The sequence below is a fragment of the Nerophis ophidion genome, linkage group LG12 (assembly GCF_033978795.1).
Source record: "Nerophis ophidion isolate RoL-2023_Sa linkage group LG12, RoL_Noph_v1.0, whole genome shotgun sequence".
Taxonomy (NCBI): domain Eukaryota; kingdom Metazoa; phylum Chordata; class Actinopteri; order Syngnathiformes; family Syngnathidae; genus Nerophis; species Nerophis ophidion.
In genome coordinates, this window is record NC_084622.1 from 14032360 (window position 1) to 14054488 (window position 22129).

At 40.4% G+C, this 22129-nt stretch overlaps 1 protein-coding gene across 3 annotated transcripts in view; it reads right to left on the reverse strand.

Moving 5' to 3' along the window:
• Positions 1-22129, reverse strand: part of kcnq1.2 (potassium voltage-gated channel, KQT-like subfamily, member 1.2) — a 508250-nt gene that overhangs the window by 41212 nt on the left and 444909 nt on the right. The gene's annotated exons all lie outside the window — the stretch shown is intronic.

Sequence of the window (22129 nt, forward strand, 5' to 3'; positions counted from 1 at the left end):
GCAATTTTGTCTGTGTTTTATTCCTAGGGAGCGTTAGAGCGCAATTTTAAGTTTTGGGGTTTGTTTGTTTTTTATTAAATTGCAATTTTCGCCAGTCCTGAAGTGTGTGTCCAGTTTAGTGAGTTTTGAAGCATTTTAAGGGGGTGAAATTACATTTCAAAGAGGCAAAAATGAAATTTTTTTAGGAAAATTTTGTTGTGAAGGGGTTTTTTCCAACTTCCTGTTGATTTTCTACTGAAGGAAGTCAGTGTGTGAAATCTAGGTCCAAGTCAGACCTACATAGAGGTTTTTGTTTCATGTCTTTCCAACATTCCTACCGGAAGTTACAAGCAGTTTTGTCTGTGTTTTATTCCTAGGAGCAGTTTTGTCTGGGTTTTATTCCCAGGGGGCGTTAAAGCGCAATTTTAAGTTTTGGGGTTTGTTTGTTTTTTATTAAATTGCAATTTTCGCCCGTCCTGAACTGTGTGTCCAGTTTGGTGAGTTTTGAAGCATTTTAAGGGGGTCAAATTACATTTCAAAGAGGCAAAAATGACATTTTTTTTAGGAACATTTTGTTTTGAAGGGGTTTTTGCCAACTTCCTGTTGATTTCTACTGAAGGAAGTCAGTGTATGAAATCTAGGTCCAAGTCAGATCTACATAGAGGTTTTTGTTTCATGTCTCTACGACTTTCCAAACGGAAGTTACAAGCAGTTTTGTATGTTTTTTCCTAGGGGGCGCTAGAGCGCAATTTTGATTTTTTTTTTTAATTAGACGGCAAGGTTTGCCGTACCGATGTGTGTAAAATTTGGTGAGTTTTGAAGCATGTTAAGGGGGTCAAATTACAGCGAGAAGAGTCGGAATAATAATAAGAAAGAAAGAAAAATAAAACCTTAGAAATACAATAGGGTCCTCTGTACCAAAGGGACATTCGGCCCCTAATAATTACCTCTACAGTGCTAACATGTTTGGTCTGCTACTGCCGCGAAGTGTGAGTCCACATGGTGGGCGTGTCCTCCTCCAACACAGGATTCCTTATTAATGACACCAACAGCAGCTGCCACCAGCACCAAAAAGCCATGCTCCGCCCCTTCACCGCCACACCCGTGTGCATCACCCTCACCCTCGCAGCCGGCGTGGCGTGGTGGCACGGTCCGTCACCAGCGGGGGAGGCGCCAGGGCGGCCACACTGCGGCTTTGTCGAGGCCATCAATAGGCCAGTCAGCCTGATATTATAAATGGAGAGGGGGCGGGTCAAAGAGCAGTATTGAAATGGAGCCTAAAGGCAGGATGTTTGCCTCAGTGATGGCCCTTCCGGGGCCACTAAGCAGCCCATTGTAGTGTATGGAGGAAGTTCCATCCATCCATCCATCCATTTTCTACCGCTTGTCCCTTTCGGGTTTGCTGGGGCTGATTGAGCCTATCTCAGCTGAAGTTGTACAATTATACTTTATTGCTACATAAGAAGGGCACAACACATTAGAAATGTTTATTTACATACTTTAATCGTTTTCAAACTGTGTCGGTTGCACGGCAGTAAAACGGATGATCAAACAAAACAGAAGTCATCGTCATGGACGCTCGCTAAACAGGCTCATTAATTCCATGGTGACGTTTTGGTGCATTTACCAAACTGAAACAATACAAAATAATTCCATTGTAAGTTAATGACGCTAACTTAGACATTTGTAAATACGTTAGCATATTCGCTAATGCTAACAATGCCAGCTTGATGACATTACGACAGCACGTACAAATATACATCACGCATGGGATGGTTTAGTAAGTACAAATTGTTTTAGTTATATTGTAAAACCTACAATTGTTCCTTGGAGTGATGAATAAAGAAACACTATGGATGAATTTACTTCCTGTTCGAGGCAGGAAACAGGAAGAACCATTTTTAATCCAAATCGTCCAAAAGATGGTGCGATAGCACAAACAATAACACAACTTTTCAGTTTCTCTGTCGGTGTTGAGAACTATTTGTTGACCTACTCAGTGGCTTAGTGGTTAGAGTGTCCGCCCTGAGATGGGTAGGTTGTGAGTTCAAACCCTGGCCGAGTCATACCAAAGACTATAAAAATGGGAGCCATTATCTCCCTGCTCGGCACTCATCATCAAGGGTTCGAATTGGGGGTTAAATCAGCAAAAATTATTCCCGGCCGCGGCCACTGCTGCTGCTCACAGCTCCCCTCACATCCCAGGGGGTGAACAATGGGATGGGTCAAATGCAGGGTGTGTTTGACTATCATTGGTACTTTAACTTTAACAAAACATTGTGGTTGTCTGTGAAGAAAAATCCATAAATTCGCCGCACCTTTTTATAAGCCGCATCATTCAAAGCGTAGGAAAAAAAGTATTTTGGCTGCTGAAAAATGTTGCAAAAAGACCTCCAAAAGTTGTGTGGTGGTGTTGTGTTACTGCTGACTTCAAATGAAATACACAAAAAGCTATATTTTAGGAGGCACGCAAAGGATGTCAACCAGAGTTGTCCGGCCAGAGCGGCGGGGATTAAAGATGATGATGTGTGCCCCCGCCTCCCGCCAGCTGTCCGTCCCGCCCAGACAGCGGACCAGCCTGGTGCCATGGGCCCGACATTGTGCCAAGTGATCCGTGGGTGTGGCGGAGTCAAAAGCAAATGTCCTTTTAAGACGTATTAGGGCCATTAGAGTACCAAGAGGGACACATTGTGGCGCGAGAGCACAGCTGGCCTCACATGAAGACCACCACAGACCACCACAGTCCAGCAGCCGGACATGAAGACCGCCACAGTCAAACCGCCAAGGGCTACAAAAACAACTTAGTCCTCAACATGAGAAAACGTGAATGAACCACGCTGCTCTCTATCGACGGCGAACAACTCCATGGAGTTTGGCGCGACGACCCGACATTCCTCTCCCGGGGACCGACTCGCAGTCTGCCAGATCTGGCAGACATGGAACTGATGAGGTCAAAATGAAACTATTCCACTCATCTCAACTTTCTAGTAGAGAACCACATTCTGTGTCAACCGATCTGCATACTTCATGTGCAGTGACCGACACACCGGGTGAGATCATCGGTTTTTAACGATTTTGGCCCTCAGGACGCACCTTTTTCCACTCCAGAGGGGACCGCGGCCCATTAACACTGATTTAGTCATTATTTGTAACCCACTTAAAGTTAAACAGGATGAACCATGTCAGACGATACTAGAGCATGTGTTCATCACAGAGATCATTATCACGGCTTAAGTCGGGCTGGTTTTAAGAAATGAACACTCACCAAATATCCCGCAAAAGAAGGCAAAAACTGGTGAAAAATAAATGTGCGTACAATCACACAGTGCTAAAATAGTTACATGTACTACATTGATAATAAATAGTAGTGTATATGATTCTTAAATACACAGTCAATAACATTTCAGTGCAGATGAAAATACACTTTAGTCATACTTTTTGCGCTTAAGAAACTTCTGTATGACTTTGGTTTCAGATTTTTTCTGTTCCTTTGAGATTGTCATTACTGCCACAAGTGGCAGGAAAGTGTATTACAACGAACTGCAGCCGGGAAACATATCTTTGGCAGCCCTCCAGGGGGCGCTGGTGGCCCTATGGTTAAGAAGCACTGCTGTCGATACCTTTAGAGGGTTTTTGTTTTGCTTTTTAACTTAAACTTAGACAATCTAATCACTGTTAATACAGGTTGCTCTTGAAGATAACGCGATTAAGAAGTGAGTAGTTATTCAATTTCAATAAAAATGTTGATATCAAATACTTATTAGTCACATTTATTTGTTTTGATGAAACAAAATAAAACATTGGAGTCTTTCTCACCTTTTACATGCACTATCGTCCAAGAAAATCACCTCCGTTTTGTCTGAAAGTCCAGTTTGGAGAATTATTTATTCATGGATGTATAATCCTCCATATTGTCCGACACATTCATTCATTCAGCAAAGCATCAAAACATCGTTCTAGTATCGGACAAAAAAAACAACACAACCGCTGGCTTCTGCGCTGACAAAACATGGCAGCAACATGCACCTGCCAGCTCACAATCGCCCCACTGTGGTCAGTCCGAGTACTACAGAAGCCTCTTTTTCCCCCTCTACTTACATTCTTAATTCCACTTTCAAAACTTCAACAATAAGTTTCCTTAGTTCCCAAACGCTTATTGAGTGTTGTTAAAAGAAAAAGTGATGTAACACAGTGGTGAACATACCCTTTCCCAACTACTTTGGCACGTGTAGCAGCCATTAAATTGTAAGTTAATTATTATTTGTAAAAAAAAAAAATTTAGTTTATGAGTTTGAACATCAAATATGTTGTCTTTGAAGTGCATTCAATTGAATATGGGTTAAAAATGATTTGCAAATCATTGTATTCCGTTTATATTTACATCTAACACAATTTCCCAACTTATATGGAAACGGGGTTTGTTGTTAATGGAAAGTAGGTGGAGTCTTGCACCTTTACATGGGACAGTTCAAACGACATCGGTGTGTTTGTAATGTGTCAACTATTCCAAATATGTAACGAAGCATAGACCTTTGTCTAGTTGTAGTTAAGTGCAGTATGGTCTTCCTACAAGAGGTGTAACAGTACTTGTGCAGTCGGTATGTACCACACACGCCCACCTGTCGCCCCCCCGACACCACACACAACAACTCCAGCTGTTGACATTGCTCACCACCCCCTCCTCCTCACGCCGGCTGCAAGTGAGGCAGGTTAGTATTTTTAGCATTTAGTAAGTACACAAGGCGCCTCCAGTGCATGACTCCATAACCCCCCCCCCCCCTCCTTTTCCATGGCCCGCCCCTGAAGGGAAGCAGATGGGACAGTCCTTATTTAGATGAATGTTGCTCCAGAAGAGAGCAGGATGGGGATCTGCAGGTAGGTAAGTCCACAAGCACGCCATGTTGGCGCGCTGGGCCCTGCAGGCACGCACACAGCATACCACCTGCACAAATATATTCTGGGGGGATATTTTGGGAAAGTACACATCAAAAACTAGCTCTTTTTCTGAAAGAAACATGTATGTATGTATGTACTGTATGTATGTATAATATTGTGTGTATGTATGTATTATATGTACTGTATGTATGTATTATATGTATGTATGTATTATATGTATGTATGTATGTGTGTGTATGTACAGTATGTACTGTATGTATTATATTTATGTATGTATGTATGTATTATATACATGTATGTATGTATGTACTGTTTGTATTATATGTATGTACTGTATGTATTATATGTATGTATGTATGTATGTATGTGTGTGTATGTACAGTATGTATTGTATGTATGTATCATATTTATGTATGTATGTATGTATTATATATATGTATGTATGTACTGCTTGTATTATATGTATGTACTGTATGTATTATATGTATGTATGTATGTATGTGTGTGTATGTACAGTATGTACTGTATGTATGTATTATATTTATGTATGTATGTATGTATTATATTTATGTATGTATGTACTGTTAGTATTATATGTATGTACTGTATGTATTATATGTAAGTATTTATGTATGTGTGTGTATGTACAGTATGTACTGTATGTATGTATTATATTTATGTATGTATGTATGTATTATATTTATGTATTTATGTACTGTTTGTATTATATGTATGTACTGTATGTATGTATGTATGTATTATATGTATGTATGTACTGTATGTATGTATTATATATATGTATGTATGTATGTATGTACTGTAGGTATGTATTATATATATATGTATGTATGTACTGTATGTATGTACTGTATGTATTATATGTATGTGTGTATGTACAGTATGTACTGTATGTATTATATTTATGTATGTATGTATTTATTATATGTATGTATGTATTTTATGTATGTATTATATATATGTATGTATGTATGTACTGTATGTATGTATTATATGTATGTATGTAATATATGTACATATTATATGTATGTACTGTATGTACTATATGTATGTATGTATGTATGTACGTACTGCATGTACTATATGTATGCATGTATTATATGTATGTATGTGAGTGTGTATGTATGTACTGTATGTATGTATTATATTTATGAATGTATGTATGTACTGTATGTATTATAAGTATGTACTGTATATATTATATGTATGTATGTAATATATTTACGTATTATATGTATGCACCATATGTATGTATGTACTAGATGTATGTACAGTATATATGTATGTACGTATTATATGTAGATACAGTGTGTATGTATGTATGTAATTTATGTATGTATTATATCTATGTACTGTATGCATGTATGCATGTATTTATGTATAAGATGTATGTATTATATTTATGTACAGTATGTATGTATGTATGTATGCATGTATTATATGTATATACAGAATATTTATATATGTGTATGTATGTATGTTTGTGTGTATATATGTACTATATGAATGTAAATATATGTATGTTTGTACATATATGTATGTATGCATGCACATAGGCTTGTTAGTATGTATTATATGTGTATATGTATGTATGTGTGTATGTATATATGTATATGAGTGTTTTAGTATATACTCCATGTATGTATGTAATATATGTATGTATATAGGTGTGTACTATATGTTTGTGTGTGTGTGTATGTATGTATGTATGTATGTATGTGTGTATATATGTGTAAATGCTTGTTTTGTATGTGCGACATGTATGTGAGTATTTGGCTTGTTAGTATGTATGTATGTTACTAATGTATGAATGTATGTATATTCAATGCAGCTAATAAATAACTTTAAATAAAACCTCTGCCTTGCTTTTAATGAACACTTAGACTTACTACGCTAATGCATTTGAATGTTGGTCACTATAGTGGTACCGAGAGAACTATTTTTGTTCTGATGTGGTTCTTTGGTAACTACTCTAGTAGTTACTTGTCGTGTTTAGTCACGTCTGTGCAGGAGTAAGCATGGACCTCGTGGTCACAACTTCCTACACACTCTCCTCATGTGTGTACATATGACACACACACACACACACACACATGGTCGCCAGGCTTTATTGCGCAAACACACAGCCGTGTATGCTCTGGTGGTCCTGAACAAGGACACGGGCACGGTCTTCTGGTCTACCCGGACATCCGGAAGCATCCATCAATAAGGCATGACGCGTGCTGCTGACCACTAATTACAAGTCCGTGTGTGTATCTTTAATAATGAAAGGTTGCTGGTGCCAGTGGAAACACGGCCGGGCTTACACATGGCGTGTGCTTCGCTGCCGTGAGGAAACTTTCCTTCCAGCTCGTCAGCGAAGGGAACCCGTGTATAAACCAAAGACAAAAAGTGAGAAAATGGAAAGAGAAGCCGGCCAAAAAGCAGCGAGGGAGGGCGAGGGTCTGCTGGCATGACAGGAGAAGAAGAACCAGATGTCAGAAGTTGGCCACGCCCCCAACTAATTGTTCCCCAGATTGAGATCTCCTAAATTCATGAGGACGGAAAAAAAAAAGGGAGAGGACAGGAAATGTCCACTTATATGTCATGTGTGTCAGGAACTCATTAGCGCAGAAGGAAACGCCTCATTGGCCGTGACCTTCCACATGGCGAGGGGGGAGGGGCCACATGGCGAGGGGGCAGGGGCCACACAGCTGAGGCACCTGTAAGGAACCCTGGTGGTCCCCTGACACCTGCCTCGCGCTCCCCTGTGCGGCCGTACCCCCGCCCACACTCATTCATAGTGGCGGCCCAGCGCCATTTTTAGCCACACCCCCTGACAGGAATAATAAAAATAAAAATAAAAATCTCCTTTTTTTTTTTACAGTTTTGACCAAGTTGGAACATTTACTTTCATAAATACTTCAACTCACTTCTTGGCTGCTTTATAGCACACTTTCAATGCACTTGCAAGTCCAAGATGTTAGATGGCAGTAGTGTTTAATCAGTACTTTATTTGTGCCAGTCTTGTCTTATGTTGCGCCCTACAAAGTATTTATACTGTAAGTGTTGCACTTATTACACACCAGTTGTTGGATTGTATAAAGTAGACTTTCAATGCAGTTGCGACTCCAAGATGTTAGATGGCAGTAGTGTTTAATCAGTACTTTATTTGTGCCAGTCTTGTCTTATGTTGCGCCCTACAAAGTATCTATACTGTAAGTATTGCACTTATTACACACCAGTTGTTGGATTGTATAAAGTAGACTTTCAATGCAGTTGCGACTCCAAGATGTTAGATGGCAGTAGTGTTTAATCAGTAATTTATTTGTGCCATTCTAGTCCTATGTTGCGCCCTACAAAGTATCTATACTGTAAGTATTGCACTTATTACACACCAGTTGTTGGATTGTATAAAGTAGACTTTCAATGCAGTTGCGACTCCAAGATGGTGGTGTAGTGAAGTGAATTATATTTATATAGCGCTTTTCTCTAGTGACTCTAAGCACTTTACATAGTGAAAGCCAATATCTAAGTTACATTTAAAGCAGTGTGGGTGGCTCTGGGAGCAGGTGGGTAAAGTGTCTTGCCCAAAAACACAACAGCAGTGACTAGGATGGCGAAAGCGGGGATCGAACCTGGAACCCTTAAGTTGCCGGCACGGCCACTCTTCCAACCGTGCAAGACCGCCCAATTCCTAGTGAGTTGCCTGGTCAGGAAGTAGTCTTGTCACCAATTTGTTTGTGCCAGTCTTGTCTTTTGTTGCACCCTACAAAGTATTTATACTGTAAGTATTGCACTTATTACGAACCAGTTGTTTGATTGTATAAAGCAGACTTTCAAAGCAGTTGCAACTCCAAGATGTTAGATGGCAGTAGTGTAGTGAAGTGAATTATATTTATATAGCGCTTTTCTCTAGTGACTCAAAGCACTTTACATAGTGAAAGCCAATATCTAAGTTACATTTAAAGCAGTGTGGGTGGCACTGGGAGCAGGTGGGTAAAGTGTCTTGCCCAAAAACACAACGGCAGTGACTAGGATGGCGAAAGCGGGGATCGAACCTGGAACCCTCAAGTTGCCGGCACGGCCACTCTACCAACTGTGCAAGACCGCCCAACTCCTAGTGAGTTGCCTGGTCAGGAAGTAGTCTTGTCACCAATTTGTTTGTGCCAGTCTTGTCTTATGTTGCACCCTACAAAGTATTTATACTGTAAGTATTGCACTTATTACGAACCAGTTGTTTGATTGTATAAAGCAGACTTTCAAAGCAGTTGCAACTCCAAGATGTTAGATGGCAGTAGTGTAGTGAAGTGAATTATATTTATATAGCGCTTTTCTCTAGTGACTCAAAGCACTTTACATAGTGAAAGCCAATATCTAAGTTACATTTAAAGCAGTGTGGGTGAGAATGGGAGCAGGTGGGTAAAGTGTCTTGCCCAAGGACACAATAGCAGTGACTAGGATGGCGGTAGCGGGGATCGAACCTGGAACCCTCATGCTGGCCGGCACGGCCACTCTACCAACCGTGCGAGACCGCCCCACTCCTATTACACACCACACTACAGTGTAGTTTGGTGTGAGTTGCCTAGTCAGGTAATAGTCTTTGCCACCAATTTATTTGTGCCAGGCTTGTCTTACGTTGCGCCCTACAAAGTTGGGGTGGGGCGGGGAGGCGTGTTGGGGGCGGGGTGTTGTTGGGGGCGTGGTTAAGAGGGGAGGAGTATATTTACAGCTAGATTCACTAAGTCAAGTATTTCATATATATATATATATATATATATATATATATATATATATAAGAAATACTTAACTTTCAGTGAATTCTAGCTATATATATATATATATATATATACATATATATACATATATATATATATATGTACATATATATATATGTATATTTTTTTATTATATATATATATATATAAATAAAAGAAATACTTTAATTTCAGTGTTCATTTATTTACACATATACACACATAATACTCATCTACTCATTGTTGACTTAAGGGTTGAATTGTCCATCCTTGTTTTTCTAACTATATGCATGTACAGTATATGGGAGTATTGTCCTGTTTAAGAGTGTCACAACATTGTTGTTTACGGCAGACAAACTGCTTTACGGTAGACGAAAACGTGACTGCTGTTGTTGTGTGTTGTTACCGCGCTGGGAGAACTCGCCCTTGATCATTCTATAGTTATAACGTCATTGGGCAGACATGCTGTTTATATTGTGGGAAAGCGGACGTGAAAACAGGCTGTTGACATGTCACTCAGGTCCGCATGAAGCTGGAGGGGGCGTAGCCTCCAGCTCCGCCTGAATTTCGGAAGATTTTCGGGAGAAAATTTGTCCTTGGAGGTTTTCGGGAGAGGCGCTGAATTTCGGGAGTCTCCCGGAAAATCCGGGAGGGTTGGCAAATATGACAAATGTAACGTAAGGTGACAGAGTCCGACTTCAGTGCTTGTTTGCCCGCCAAGTGTTTGAGCCGCCCAAGCCTGCGAGCGACCGTGATGTTACATACGTGGAAGTATGTTGTCTTTTGACTTTACGTGAAACGACGGACTTAGGTCGATGCGTATAAAAGTACCGAACTCACTCCCCATTGCGGCGGCGCTGCAAGGTGTAGCTAATTAGGCGTCCTCCCCTGTGTTTACGACACAGGCGTTCTGGAGGGCCAACTGTTTCCCACGCAGCGTCTCAGCACACAACCACTCCTGGAATGTGTCCTTTGAACCGGAGAGAATGTCTGAATGACACACGCACGTTCGGGAATGTTCTATTTCTGTGCCGTCACTATTCTGGGAACCAAAACAACTCCAGTCATAACAGTACCCCCCCCCCACGCCGATAACGTCAGCTCACTGTGCTAAGGGAACGTGGGAGGAGGCGGGAGGGACGATCGTGCAGACCATGAAGAATTCAAGAAGGAAAATAAAATCCGACATGATAGAACGCTGACGTGCGAGGTCCTTTAATGTCTGCTGAGAGCTTCCTGTTCCAGCGCTTTCCACACAGCAGACCGGGGAGGAGATCTGCACGCACCAAAAGAAGCTCACTTTGAAAAAGACTTTAATCATACTGGGGCAGAAAGAAAAAAGAAAGGAGTCGGACGAAAATATAAAAATATAATTGTGTATTTTCCGCACTATAAGGCGCACCTAAAAACCTCAAATGTTCTCAAAAACTGACAGTGCGCCTTATAATCCAGTGTGCCTTATATATGGACCAATATTGAGCCACAACAGGTCTCGCAACTACGGTAAGCAGCCACCGACTTCATTTTCCAACTTAGAAAGAACTACGGCAGGGGTCACCAACACGGTGCCCGCGGGCACCAGGTCGCCCGTAAAGACCAGATGAGTCGCCCGCTGGACTGTTCTAAAAATAGCTCAAATAGCAGCACTTACCAGTGAGCTGCCTCCAATTTTGAAATTTTATTTATTTACTAGCAAGCTGGTCTCGCTTTGCTCGACAATTTTAGTTCTAAAAGACACAAAAGTCAAATAGAATTTGAAAATCCAAGAAAATATTTTAAAGACTTGGTCTTCACTTGTTTAAATACATTCATTTATTTTTTTACTTTGCTTCTTATAACTTTCAGAAAGACAATTTTAGAGAAAAAAATAAAACCTTAAAAATGATTTTAGGATTTTTAAACACATATACCTTTTTACCTTTTAAATTCCTTCCTCTTCTTTCCAGATATTTAAATCCATGTTCAAGTATTAATAAATACATTTTAATTTAATTTTTCATTTTAGCTTCTGTTTTTTCGACAAAGAATATATATGAAATATTTCTTCAAACTAAAAAATTATTCTGGCTAATCTAGAAAATCTGTAAAATCTAATTTAAATCTTATTTCAAAGTCTTTTGAATTCATTTTAAAATTCTTGTTCTGGAAGATCTAGAAGAAATAATGACTTGTCTTTGTTAGAAATATAGCTTGGTCCAATTTGTTATATATTCTAACAAAGTGCAGATCGAATTTTGAACCTTTTTAAAACATGTCATCAAAATTCTAAAAAATAATCTTAATCCGGAAAAATTACTAATGATGTTCCAAAAATTATTTGATTTAATTTTTTCAAAAAAATTCGAATGAGCTAGTTTTTCCTCTTCTTTTTTTCGGCGGAATTGTGAATTTTAAAGGGTTGAAATTGAAGATAAACTATGTTTCAAAATTAAATTGTCATATTTTTCCTGTTTTCTCCTCAATTAAGTGTTTTTTTCATCATTTATTCTCTACAAAAAACCTTCCGTAAAAGGAAAACAAATGTACGACGGAATGACGGACAGAAATACCCATTTTATATATATATATATATATAGATTTATTTATTAAAGGTAAATTGAGCACATTTCTGGCAATTTATTTAAGTGTGTATCAAACTGGTAGCCCTTTGCATTAATCAGTACCCAAGAAGTAGCTCTTGGTTTCAAAAAGGTTGGTGACCCCTGATTTAAAGTCATATCCGACAATTGTTTATATCACAACCATTAGTGTACTCTGTGTCACCCAGTATGCCTTGCAGTCGTGTGCGTGTGTCTAGCCACACGCAACATGATGCTGGACTGATAAGCAGATCGTACATGTTGTAATGGGCGACAAAGCCAATGGCTTCATAGCACGCCCTAATACTTATTATCTGGGTGACTATCGGCAGTTATCCAGGAGAATAATAGCGTCTCTTATTGTCCTCTTCATTTTACAACACGAGTCTTAAATGGCACTTCGAATGGCAAAGGATACCAATCACAGAACCATGCATATCAAATATTCCCGGAAGGTTCAACCGCCACCCGCCCGAATCTAATTAGAATCTATTTTTTCGTCATGTCAACCGCCCGACCCGCGGTTTATCCGCGGACGAGACCGCAAACCGCGCATCTCTACTGTCAACTGAGTTTTCTTTTTTAATGATGTCTGCTGTTTTTTTTTTCTGAAAACCACTGCAGTGATGCACAGGACACAATGCATGAAGAAGACCGATCGCGCACTATGTCCGAGTGAAGCAAACCTCTCAGCAGAGCTCCCGGTGACCCGACACCGGCGCGCAAGGGCGTAGAATTGGGTAGGGACGCTAGGGACATGTCCCTACCAATATCCAGCCGCTACTGTGTAGTCACTATCAATACAAGCACTGCCCGTAATGTTTAGTCAACGATTATGGCACAGAAAGGGTTAAATGTCGGTCTCTGCTAGAAGTCCCGCCTCTAACATAAATATCGCTCCCTGATTGGTTACCAGTTTCATGCTAACTTACGTGTGTCAGTTTTCCTCACTGTGGAAAAAAACAGTCTCACCTATCCAGACGTTAGCTCCAAATTAGCACTGCATCTCGTCTTTTCCTCCGCTTTTTTTCAGGTGAAAGTCAATGCTCAGTCCCCTCTACCATTGTTAACCCTCCCCGGAGGTGAAAGTTTACCTTAAACATGTGATTTCCACTACTTTAGTCCGTTTTTTAACATCGTAAAATCATCAGCTGTCTTTTTCTACGGACTGCAACAGTCCGTTGTCATGGATACATGACAACAACTTCCATTCATAGCAGTCATTCGTGCCTGAGGCGGAGTGATAGCCTACGCTGTGATAAGGCTTTAGAATAGTAGCCGTGCTCAATATTTAAACCACGGTTAACAGCCAATCAGATCGCCGGATTTCACCTTTCCGTTTTATTTTATTTTTTAGTTTCATGTAACATATTAAAAGCAGCAATAGAAAGAAGTATCCATCCATCCATTTTCTACCGCTTATTCCCTTGTGGGGTCGCGGGGGGCGCTGGCGCCTATCTCAGCTACAATCGGGCGGAAGGCGGGGTACACCCTGGACAAGTCGCCACCTCATCGCAGGGCCAACACTGATAGACAGACAACGTTCACACTCACATTATATATATATATATATGTATATATATATATACACAAATACAAACCCTGTTTCCATATGAAATGGGAAATTGTGTTAGATGTAAATATAAAGAAGTAGTTGAAGGGAAAAATTGTGAGTGATTTAAACACAAGTTGGGGAAAAGATTATTTCAGTTCATTTATGTTTATTTACAATGTTGTATTGCATGAATGTATTTCTGACGTTGTTGATGGACAGTAGGCTATGTTGATTGACAGTATGATGCACAGTTGCACTACAGCCCTACACTAAAGATTAGGGATGAGAACTTTTTCGAATTGTCTCCTTTGCTTTCATTTTAGTTGCTTTACCCCAGGGGTCAGGAACCTTTTTGGCTGAGAGAGCCATGAAAGCCAAATATTTCAAGATGTATTTCCGTGAGAGCCATATCATATTTTTTAACACTGAATACAACTAAATGTGTGCATTTTTAAGTAAGACCAACATTTTTAGAGTATAATAAGTCTCTTATTCTTTTTCATAACATTGTTATTCTGAAGCTAACCAATAATAAATAAAATGTTATGTCTGTTGATCATGTTTTTGTTTGGCCATGTGCGGTTTGTCTTTTGGACTCTTTAAGTTCCTGTTTTTTTCCCCCACTCCCTTGTCTGGTTTCCTTGGTTACTCATTCCGTCCACCTGTCTCTGGTGGACAAAATGCCCACTCACCTGCTTTACCAGCACAAATCAGAGGCAGTATTTAAGCTTGTCTTGGCCAGTCACTCGCCCTGGCGTCAATGTGATCTTTTCTTGCTGTGTGCTGACTTGTTTCATGCCTTGCCATAGTTTCGTGCTTCATGCCATGCCAAGTAAGTTTTGTTTGATTTATGTTCATAGTCTTCTTAGCCCAAGTTGTGCCTCTGCTGTGAGCGATTTTTGTTTGTATCTTTTTTTTAGTTTAAATTAAGTCATGTTTTTACCTAAATGCCATGTCCCGAGTAATCTGTCTGCCTTCCTGGGAGAACGACCCCCGCAGCAAGCTGCGACCCCCCCTATCGTGACATAAAATACTTCTTACCATTAATGCGACTTCTTGAACAGGTGCGGTAGGAAACGGATGGATGGATGTAAATGCATGAGAATGTTTTATATTTTGAACTTTATTTTTAGCACTGTGAATTCCAGCGGAATTATTCATAATTATCGTGTTAAGCAATGTCAGCTAAGATTTATCTGAGAGCCAGATGCAGTCATCAAAAGAGCCACATCTGGCTCGCGAGCCATAGGTTCCCTACCCCTGCTTTACCCTATAACATTTGCATGACGTGAAATTATGATTGCTAATGTAAAAAAAAAAAAAAAAAAAAAGTAAACTTTCAGAGTGCTGCATTGGAGCACTTTTGTGTCCCCACCAATCTCAAAATCAAACCTACTCCCTTGCCGGCGCGTGACAAAACGCTCTTTTCACAGCACACGTAAAGCCCGTAAAGCGCCAAGGAGGTGTCCTGCAACACTCAGAGCCACAAAAGGAGGCTTTAACGGTGTCGCTGCTGCCAACACGCCACAGACGCTGAATGGAGTGTTTGCTCGGCTCTCAGGCCTGCAAAGCTTGCCGCTGTCCCAACTGGCCACTTTAGCCCCGGACGCTCAGCCTCCGTGCTTCTGCAGCGTGAAAGGGAAAGTCTGCACCTTTATTTGGATGCACTTTGTTGTGCTGAGCCAATCATTTCCATAGCAGAGAGAGCTCACTCAGTTTTGGTGTGGCTATTGCAAGCTGGGAGGCACCGGCTGTCAAAGATGTTCACAGACGTCACAGCTGCACTTCACACAGCTAAAGTGGGCAACAATCACATCACTTTTTCTCCACTTTTTCCCTCATAGTGCCAGTAAGTGTCGTACCCTACTGTGCAATATTACCCTTCCAGTGCAATACATCCCACACTTATTGTCATTTATTACTCCGGTACTCTTGTCCTGTTCTGTATATTGTACAGTATTTTATATATTGTACAGTATTTTATATATTGTACAGCAGTGGTCCCCAACCTTTTTGTATCCGCGGACCGGTCAACGCTTAATAATTTGTCCCGCGGCCTGGTGGGACAAATTTTAATTTTTTTTTCTTCTTTGTCATGAAAAAGGGACGTTTTTGTCATGAAAAAGGTGTGTTTTTTTATGTTGATTTAATTTTCAAAAAAATTTTTTTTTTTTTTTTTTTTAATAAAAAAATATTCTGCGGCCCGGTACCCGGTGGTTGGGGACCAATGTTGTACAGTATTTTATATATTGTACAGCAGGGGTCACCAACGCGGTGCCCGTAAGGACCAGATGAGTCGCCCGCTGGCCTGTTCTAAAAATAGCTCAAATAGCAGCACTTACCAGTGAGCTGCCTCTATTTTTTAAATTGTATTTATTCACTAGCAAGCTGGTCTCGCTTTCCTCAACATTTTTAATTCTAAGAGAGACAAAACTCAAATAGAATTTGAAAATCAGAGAAAATATTAAAGACTTGGTCTTCACTTGTTTTGATAAATTCATACATTTTTTTACTTTGCTTCTTGTAACTTTTAGAAAGACAATTTTAGAGAAAAAAATACAACCTTAAAAATTATTTTAGGATTTTTAAACATATATACCTTTTAAATTCCTTCCTCTTCTTTCCTGACAATTTAAATCAATGTTCAAGTATTTTTTTTTTTTTAATTGTAAAGATTAATAAATAATTTTTTATTTAATTCGTCATTATAGCTTCTGTTTTTTTGACGAAGAATATTTGTGAAATATTTCTTCAAACTTATTAGGATTAAAATAAAATAAAAAATATTCTGGCAAATCTAGAAAAATCTGTAGAATCACATTCAAATCTTATTTCAAATTCTTTTGAATTTATTTTAAAAATTTTGTTCTGGAAAATCTAGAAGAAATAATATGTCTGTTAAAAATATAGCTTCGTCCAATGTGTTATATATTCTAAAAAAAAGGGCATATTGGATTTTAACCTATTTAAAACATGTCATAAAAATTCTAAAAATTAATCTTAATCAGGAAAAAATTCTAATGATGTTCCATAAATAATTTTAAAATTTTTTTCAAAAAGATTCAAATTACCTAGTTTTTCTCTTCTTTCTTCTTACTATATATTTGGGCCCAAAATAGATCCTTGTTGCACACCTAAATCAATATTTTTACACCATTTATTTAAACTCACTGGCGTCGCAGTTCAAGATGTGATTGAAACCATTTTATAGTTGTGTATTTCACATTTAAAATAATTATCTTCTGGAAAAAAAATACATTTCTTTATTATTTTGTAATGTCTGAAACAGATTACCGTATTTCCTTGAATTGCCACCGGGGCGCTGATTAATTCAAAACCTCTTCTCACTCCGGCGCTTACCAAAAGCATGCGGTAAAAATTTGAGTGTGATGTAAGGATACCATCATGAAAACCACGTTTAATAAAAAAAAAAAACTTTGTTATGGTCTTACCTTTACTTATAAATGAAGTCCATGCGCAGCTCCTTCTGATCAAAAGCATCGATAACTTGTTTATAGAAGTCTTCCTTATCTTTCTTCAGTTTTAAAAGACTCTCTGTCTCGATGGAGATCTTTTCTTTTATTACCTCCTGCTTCGATTGAAAGTCCAGTTTAGAAAACTGTTTTATCAGTTAGCTCGGCTCCTCACGTGCGGGGGATGACCGAATTAACCTCGGACAACTCCCCCTCTCGTTCTGCTCCGTAAGTGATTTCTTTATCCCACCGCTGCCACCATGAAGTGTTATTGTATAAATAAAATACTGGGTATTTAGGACTAGAACATGTTTTATTTCAGCCCGGAGGTTTACATAGCCAGCATAGGAGTAGTGGTGTTACATGCTAAAAGGTCCGCCGTGCACCCCCCGCGTCAAATCCGTTTCCAGCACATATCACGTCACTCATTGTCACTTCTTCTGCAGCCGAGTAGTCGCAAGAAGGATCACTAGCGCCCTCTACCACCAGGAGGCGGGAGTCATTTAATGACTCATATTTGACACACGCAGCTACGGTATATTAATAAAATATAGCTGCTTACTGTTCTTTTTAGCATATTCAATAGCTTGGACCTTCAATCCTACTGAATAGCTCTTAATTTTCTTCCCTTTATGCGATTTAAAATCTTTGAAATCAGCCTCCTCCATTTTGAAAATGATGACAGGGGAAGTGTCACTCGTGACGTGACGAGTTTGACCCTGTGGTAATACTAAGCATGCGCTAATTATTTTTCGAAACGAGTTTTTCAAGGAAATACGGTAATTTGATTTACATGAATTGCTATGGGAAAAATGGCTTCGGTTTGACTGTACTTTCATCAAAACAACATGCATAAGCAAACATGTACAGTCCATATAAGGGCGGGAGGGAGCGTCCAAATCCATTTCCCATCATGCACCTTCCTTGGCACCCCGTCACCCGCCACCATGCACGAGGATGACAAGGACATTAGCGTAGCAGCATGAGTGACGCGCGTATCGCAGCATCGTCCGGGCGAGAACACCCACGCTTTGTGCGCTCGTCCACTTTGGGAAGAAGGCTGCTCCTTTTACCTCCGGGCTAAGTTTTCACGCTTTCAGTTAGCATTAAAAGCACAAAAAGAGAGCGGCAGAGAGCCTGGGAGACACCAAGGGGCCTTTCGCCACGCCGAAACCCCCATAATGTGACTGGAGGGTCTCTGATGTCAGCGTGTAATAAGTCCTGGCGTGTAATTGGCTGTAATTAAAAAGGAGGGAGGGAGTGGGCATAAAGACTCTTCCTTTAAAAGGTGTCACTTTTCTTCCTGCCACTCACCATCTTTGCTCATCTTCTGCCTCCATAGGAGGAAGTGCCAAAGGATTATATAACACCAGTCCTTCTATACCCTTAACCCCCCCAGTCCTTCTATACCCTTAACCCCCTGTCCTCACCCCAAGATGTTGATTATCTGCTTCTCGTGAGCAACCTTCTCAACAAGGTGTCTGCATAACCTCGTAACCAGCCTTTAAATAGGCCACTTTTGGACCAGTTGATCTGCCGTCTCTCTATTCTGCTCTGCCCCCCTCTCCTGCGTGGAGAGGTTCAACCCCCACTGAGGACTGGACTCTCACTATTATGTTTGATCCACTATGGACTGGACTCTCACTATTATATTAGATCCACTATGGACTGGACTCTCACTATTATGTTAGATCCACTATGGACTGGACTCTCACACTATTATGTTTGATCCACTATGGACTGGACTCTCACTATTATGTTAGATCCACTATGGACTGGACTCTCACACTATTATGTTAGATCCACTATGGACTGGACTCTCAAACTATTATGTTAGATCCACTATGGACTGGACTCTCACACCATTATGTTAGATCTACTATGGACTGGACTCTCACACTATTATGTTAGATCCAGTATGGACTGGACTCTCACTATTATGTTAGATCCACTATGGACTGGACTCTCACACTATTATGTTAGACCCACTATGGACTGGACTTTCACGCTATTAACTACACCCACTATGGACTGGACTTTCACGCTATTAACTACATCCACTATGGACTGGACTCTCACTGTTATGTTAGATCTACTATAATACATTTGTTCACATTTGTTGCTCATAAACAAGTTCCGGAAACATAAATGACTGTTGAAAAGTAAAATAATATTTGAATAGAGGTTTGAGGTCTAAAATGCAGGGTTTGTCATTGTTCTTACACTTGAATTACAAACCCCGTTTCCATATGAGTTGGGAAATTGTGTTAGATGTAAATATAAACGGAATACAATGATTTGCAAATCCTTTTCAACCCATATTCAATTGAATATGCTACAAAGACAACATATTTGATGTTCAAACTGATAAACATGTTGTTTTTTTTTGCAAATAATCATTAACTTTAGAATTTGATGCCAGCAACACGTGACAAAAAAGTTGGGAAAGGTGGCAATAAATACTGATAAAGTTGAGGAATGCTCATCAAACACTTATTTGGAACATCCCACAGGTGTGCAGGCTAATTGGGAACAGGTGGGTGCCATGATTGGGTATAAAAGCAGCTTCCATGAAATGTTAAGTAATTCACAAACAAGGATGGGGCGAAGGTCACCACTTTGTAAGCAAATTGTCGAACAGTTTTAGAACAACATTTCTCAACGAGCTATTGCAAGGAATTTAGAAATTTTACCATCTACGGTCCAAAAAATCATCAAAAGGTTCAGAGAATCTGGAGAAATCACTACAAGTAAGCGATGATTTTACGGACTTTTGATCCCTCAGGCGGTACTGCATCAAAAACCGACATCAGTGTGTAAAGGATGTCACCACATGAGCTCAGGAACACTTCATAAAACCACTGTCAGTAACTACAGTTGGTCGCTACATCTGTAAGTGCAAGTTGAAACTCTACTATGCAAAGCAAAACCCATTTATCAACAACACCAAAGAACGCCGCTGGTTTCGCTGGGCCCGAGCTCATCTAAGATGGACTGATGCAAAGTGGAAAGGTGTTCTGTGGTCTGACAAGTCCACATTTCAAATTATATTTGGAAACAGACGACGTGGTGTCCTCCAGAACAAAGAGGAAAATAGCCATCCGGATTGTTATAGGCACAAAGTTCAAAAGCCAGCATCTGTGATGGTATGGGGGTGTATTAGTGCCCAAGGCATGGGTAACTTACACATCTGTGAAGGCCCCATTAATGTTGAAAGGTCCATACAGGTTTTGGAGCAACATATGTTGTCACCTAAGCAATGGTTTCATGGACGCCCCTGCTTATTTCAGCAAGACGATGCCAAGCCACGTGTTACAACAGCATGGCTTCGTAGTAAAAGAGTGCGGGTACTTTCCTGGCCCGCCTGCAGTCCAGACCTGTCTCCCATGGAAAATGTGTGGCGCATTATGAAGCGTAAAATACGACAGCGGAGACCCCGGACTGTTGAACGACTGAAGCTCTACATAAAACAAGAATGGGAAAGAATTCCACTTTCAAAGTTTCAACAATTAGTTTCCTCAGTTCCCAAACGTTTATTGAGTGTTGTTAAAAGAAAAGGTGATGTAACACAGTGGTGAACATGCCCTTTCCCAACTACTTTGGCACGTGTTGCAGTCATGAAATTCTAAGTTAAATATTATTTGCAAAAAAACAACAACAAAGTTTATGAGTTTGAACATCAAATATGTTGTCTTTGTAGCATATTCAATTAAATATGGGTTGAAAATGATTTGCAAATCATTGTATTCCGTTTATATTTACATCTAACACAATTTCCCAACTCATATAGAAACAGGGTTTGTATTTCCTTCCTCAACATTTATTCAAAGAGTGGAATGTTGTTGTGTTTTTTGAAATATCTTTTCCCATTCCTGTCCCTTGCAGGCTCATTCTGGCTGCGTATCACATTCCTCTGGCCCTTGTCTATCGCTGGCAGCGGGCCCCCGCCCAGCAGCAGAGACAGTCCTGGGGGTCCGCCCACGATGGAGCTAAATGCTGCTCATTATCCTGATAAGTGGAGGCATGCAGCCCTGACAGGTACGCGGCCCAGGACCACTATCTGCCCAGGACCACTATCTGCCCGGGACCACTATCTTCCCGGGACCACTATCTGGACCCACCTCGCAGGAAAAGCCTGGTTGACAAGGTGACTCCCTCTTCAAAAGCAGGATCAATGCCTACAGATCTAACCTCGCCATGTTTGGGGGTCACACTGCCAACCTGCCAGTCAAAGATCCTCTATTGTCCAGAGGCGTGTCGCACTTTGTAAAGACTTATTGCAAAAAAATAAAATCAAAATTGTCAAAGCTCATTGATATGACAGAAGCACTCTGCTGTTATTGAGAATGACGAAAAAGCGAGGCAAAGACCCCCAACCAGCCCGCGACCCTTCGGGCCCCTGCAAGTAGTAAAAGATTGTCTTACAGCCAGATGTCGTCCATGAACTGTGTCACTCACACTCACCTGCCTCAGGTGTGTCAGGGAGGAGGGGCTTCTCTTTAGGTCGGGTCCCTCTACATATGTGTGTGCGTGGGGGGGGGCGTGTGCTCCACAGAGGTCATGTGAGGCCGACCTCAGCAAGCTGGTGCGCGGCAACTGTAGCGTGGATGCAATTGAGGGAGGGCAGTGGACTCCTGCTACCTGCCTCAGGCTCACAATGTTGTTGTATGTGATGACAAGGTGAGGGACACACACGCACACACACACACACACACACACACACACACACACACACACACACACACACACACACACACACACGCACAGACACACCGACACACAAACAGAAACAAACACAGACACACAGGTCACACACACACACAGACATACACACACACACAGACAAAGGCACACACACAGAGACAAAGGCACACACACACACACAAACCCAGA